Source organism: Gracilinanus agilis, chromosome 2, assembly GCF_016433145.1.
Source record: "Gracilinanus agilis isolate LMUSP501 chromosome 2, AgileGrace, whole genome shotgun sequence".
NCBI classification, from domain to species: domain Eukaryota; kingdom Metazoa; phylum Chordata; class Mammalia; order Didelphimorphia; family Didelphidae; genus Gracilinanus; species Gracilinanus agilis.
The window spans coordinates 519023767-519029017 of NC_058131.1; the positions used below are offsets into that span (position 1 = coordinate 519023767).

Genomic DNA, 5251 nt, shown 5'->3' on the forward strand with positions numbered 1-5251 from the left:
AAATGGGATCTTATTCTTAACAGAAGCAGCTGCCTGTCAACAGAAAAAAAATTTAGCTCTGTACTATGCCTACTCTAGAAATTCAGATGGTGGTGGTATCTGAGATGCTCCTTTACAACAATGCCATGCAAAGAGCAGGCTACTAAGTGATACCAACCTGGGACTTGTGTTGAAGGACAAATAGCTAGCTAATGCTTTGCTATGAATTAGGTGCTCTGATTCTCTACTTCCAATCTTAGCTATGAGGTCAATTCAACTTTAGATCATTTCTCTATCTTTCTCTCTTTGATCCAACTTCCTTTCCCTTAGTCTACAAATACGTTTGGGATATTCAAAATGCTCAAATATGCACGGAGTGTTCAGAGAGGACTGGTTCCTATGGTATGAGGGTTTGCCAAGGCCTTTTCATGACTGCTCGTTTACCTTTGGTGTCTATAATAATTCAATTCTCACCTGTGGCTCTAAGAAGCTGGAGCATCACACAATGGCCACCCCTCAATAATACCAATGCAGCAGAGGGGATAAACCAGGTTGAAGGTAACCAATAGGTTTCAAACCTGTTGGTGAGTTAAGGGAATATTAGCCACACGCATGTGAAGACTTCCTTTGGCAGAATAGGTGGATGAGAACAATTTATTCCAGAGGCAATAAATAAAGATGGTGGAAGTAGGCACTGTGGAGTGCCTAGTGTTCAGTCAGTCGTTGAGGATGCCAAGGTCATCCACTGCATCCTGGGCCAACACCAGACATCTTGACTTCTGTATTACCTCTGGACTTTGATGACTCCAAAAGGGAAAAGGAGGCTGACAACTTTGTGAAAGACTTCTTCTGGTGGAATGGGTGGATGAGAACAATTAATTCCAAAGATAATAAAGACGGCGGAAGTAGGCACTGTGGAGTGCCTAGTATTTGGTCAGTCATTGAAGATGCCAAGGTCATCCACTGTATCCTGGACCATCACCAGCCATCCTGACTTCTGTCTTACCTCTGGACTTTGATGATTCCAGAAGGGAGAGGGAGGCTGACAACTTTGTGAAACTCTGCCTCATTTAAATTCAATCTATGCACAAATCAAGGCATCCCCCCATGATACCATTGGTCATTTCTGAAAACAGAGCGAACAACAACAAATATGTTTATGTTTCTTTCTTCCTAAAATGTTTGCTACAGTGTGCTCACTTTGGCAGGATACATTCTGAATCTGGAATGATACCGAGAAGATTAGGATGGCCCTTGAGCAAGGATGGCAAGCAAAGTCATGAAGTGTTACATATTTCAAAAAACTGTAACAGTGCCTTAAACTGCTAACCTAGAAATTTTTTCACTTTTTGGGTCAAACCATTGATAAAAGTATGGTAAAACAGAAAAAAATGCAAGATTTAGAATTCAAATTCCAGTTCTGATACCATATTACCTTGGAGAAGTTATTTAATCTATCTGGATCTGTTTGTTTACCTATAAAAGGACAAGGTTGGATTTGTTGCTGTCTCAGGTCCCTTTAAACTCTAAACTTTTGATTCTTTAGCTTCCCCTGACTCTCTCCTAACTTTTTTTCAGATTGTCAGAATTTATCATGATCTCATATCAAGGAAGAACAAAAGCAATTTATTTAAAATAGAAAGCTTTCTGACATGAAGGAAACATTAAATGACAAATAATATGCACATGCAGTCACTATCCCCAAACACTTCCTCCCATACTCCCATCAACTAGCCTTCAGGTCACAGGGTAAGGAGTTTTGTATCTCTAGTTAGTTGGCTATTCTAATCATTAGAGTTGTCCAAAAATGAAACAGACTACCTTGAAAGCAATGTTTCTCAGCACTGGAAGGCTTTAAGTAAAGAATAAGTGACCAGCTGTCATCTAGCCACCAGATGACCATTACATGTAACTGGGATACATATTTGGGATAGGGGTTTGGGCTGGACGGCCTCTGAAGTCCCTCCAATTCTAAGAAATGGATAGTATGTAGAACTTTGAATCCGGAGATTTGATTTCAAAAACCACCACACACTATCTCTTTGACCTTGGATAAGTCACTCAACCTCTTTCTAGAGTCTCAGTTTCTTCATTTGTAATATGGAGATAATAATACTTACACTACCTACTTCAAAGTGCTGTATGAGGAAAATATTGCAAATCCTAAGTAACTATAAAAGGAGGGCTTATTATTATTATTATTCTCATTATTACTATTATTATTACAACTCTTAACATTACAGTTTCTTAAGAGTGAAGTAGGATAAATAACTACAGAAATATTTGTGCCTAAGACAGATAAAGGAATATAATCTCATAAGGTATTTGAGATAGAAACTGCTTTTGGAAATAATATAAAATCTATTGCTTCCTTCAAAAATAATTGAAATCCACCTCAGTTAACATAAATTTTAAAAAGACTATTAGAGAGTAGAAACAGAGGTCAAAGTGTTTAAGCAGATATTAAAATTACAGAAGGAAGCAAAAGGCCTTTGAAAACATAAATTATCTACTGAAGAGAAATATCATAGACTTAGAACTATAAGGAACTTTTGAGATCATCTAGCTCATTTTACAAATGAGGAAACTGAGACCCAATGAATTTAATTGACTTGCCAAGGCTAAGCTTTAAATCAAAACCTTCTGATCCAAGATCCATCTTCCTCTTTCCCCCTTGCTATGTCATTCTGAAGGTCTGTGAGACTATCCAGAAGCCAGCTAACAGTGTAATTAGAAAAATCAAAATGTCAAATTCCAGAAAATATTTCAATTAACAGTAATGGCAAACAGGAGTGGCAAGGAAAAGGGAACTGGCTTACTTAAAAAAAAATGTCCTGGGGAAATTATAGGCGGGAGATAAGAAAATGGCAGAGCTGCTAATCAAATACTTTGTTTCTTCTTCCCAGAGGAGGAAGAAAAATAGAGATTATATTTCATGATAACAGTAGAGAACAAAATCACTGAAGAGAGCTGTAGTTTTTTTTTTTTTAAATAGAACCTGTGATTTCAGTGGTAGAAGGCACTTTAGAGGCTGGTTGTGCATACTTCCCTCTGTACAAGTTCATGTAATTCATCTCAATTATCTAAAGACATAATATTTGTAAAGTACTTAGGAGAGTGGCTGGCATATACATAATAGTAACTCTATACTTGTTCCCTTCTTCCTGGCTGAGGTAGATCCAGACCAACAAAATCAATAATCAATCAACACAAATTCCTGTAAAGACAGGGAACAGCTTGCTCAGTGACTGTGGTGCAAGTGAATTTGGTGGGAGGAAGGCTTTGTGGCTACCATTTTGAATTCATTCTCCCCAGGGACCAAGATGGTAGTGCAGAGTGCCCAGGTTCAGAAGGGATGTTTTTGTACTTCAGTTCATGCCATATTTTCTCAGAAGCCATTGTTTTGTAAAAGCTAGCAGATGCTTGTTGGTAATTAATGAGGTCAAGAAGATATTATCTGGCTAAATGATAATAGGAGATAGTGGCCCCTGGAAATGATTTTAGGTGAGTATTATTGGAGAGAAACTACTTGGATGGGGGCTGTGAGCAATAGCATCAGAAGAACCCCAAACAGTTGGGAGAGTGATTCCTAGAGCATTTAAAAGTGTCACAATTACATTTAGTCTGAGTTCTCTGTCTTCTAATTGTTCTCACTGATAATATCCTAGTCAGTATGTAAATTTTTTTCCAAAGGAATTAAAAAAAATTCTTACCTTCTGTCTTAAATAAGTATCGATTCCAAAGCAGAAAAGTGGTAGGGGATAGGCAATTGGGAGTAAGTGACTTGCCCAGGGCCACACAGCTAGGTCACATTTGAACTTAGGACTTCTCATTTCCAAGCCAACTTTTTTTTTCCCCACTGAGCCACCTCGCTGCCCTCAATGTTTTTCAGACTTAGAGAGTCAGCTACAGAGGGACTAACGAGACTTAACTAGTTGAAAACAATTTATCCAGCCACCAAAAAAATCAATCAAAAACTTTTATTAAATATTTAGCCCATGCCAAGTACTGTACTAAATGCTGGGTATAAAAAGAAAGGTTAAAAATCAGTTCTTGTTCTCTGACAGCTCACATTTTGATTGGGCAGAAGACATATAAATTACAAGGAATATTCAAGATACATATAGAATAGATGGTAGGTAAGCATGGAGGGAAGGCACTAGCAGCAGAGGGGACCAGGAAAGGCTTCCTGCACAAAGTAAGATTTAAACTGAGACTTGAAGGAAGTCAGATATTCTAAGAGGCAGAGATGAAGAAAGTGAGCATTCTAGGCATGGGGAATAGCCAGGACAAATTTTGTTCTGCTCATAAGAGACTTGCCTCAGGGTGGAAAATCATTTCAGAGCAATGCCAGGAATTCAGTATGCCTAATTGGGGCTCAGGCTCAGCTCCTTAGCCTTTGCTCATCTTTTCTAGTGCATTGCTTTTTAAGTAAATAATATCTTCAATTCGAAGCAGAAGATGGATTTTTGATATGTTAAAACATCCCCAAAAGAACCCCATCCCAATGAGCCCAAAAGATTCTTCTAGCTTTTTACTCAACCCTATTATCAAGAGAACACAAAATGCTGTTTAGAACAATTCTTGATGGTTCTGAGAATTGGTTGTTGTAATAGGTCACATTTTATTAAGCTTTGAAAGCTTTTAAAATGCTGTCTCTTCTGGAAAAAAAAAAGAGGTCTTTCTATGGTAAAAGCCAGTAAAAAGAAATAGGTTCGTCTTTGCCTAAAAGTTGATTGTTACAAACTTTTTGCAAGTAGGAATGTTTCATTTATTATATTTGTATCTTCATCACTCAGCCCAATATTTGGAACATAGGAGGTACTTAATAAATGTTTATTGATTGATTATAAGGGAGAAATGGGGGAAGGTGACCTTTAGTGGAGATTCTCTAATCAAGTCCTAGGATATGCTGCAGATATAACAAAACCCTAATATATATTTGAAAACATGAGCATGAAGCAGTTTAAATATAATTAAAAACATTTTCCCATGGTTACATGATTCATGTTATCTCCCTTTCCTCTTTCAGCCCTACTCCTGGAGCTGACAAGCAATTCCACTGGGTTATACATGTAGCACGAAGCACTTTAACATGGTGTTTGGTTGTAGTCCTAAGATACTCTAAGAAAAGTCTGGAGTTTTGCATCTGAAACACTGAGACCTCATGGACTATTCAATCTAACTCATCATTCACATTACTAGTGTTTTGGAGTTCAGGGGCAGGAGGCATTAAAATAGATCAACTGGATAACTAGATATTTTCTGGGGG

At 37.7% G+C, this 5251-nt stretch overlaps 1 non-coding gene across 1 annotated transcript; it reads left to right on the forward strand.

Annotated features, from left to right (window-relative positions):
- Positions 1 to 1171: 1171 nt before the first annotated feature.
- On the forward strand, positions 1172 to 1278 carry LOC123238379. The gene has a single exon (XR_006505571.1). It is a non-coding gene; the product is annotated as a U6 spliceosomal RNA (small nuclear RNA).
- The last annotated feature ends 3973 nt before the right edge of the window (positions 1279 to 5251 follow it).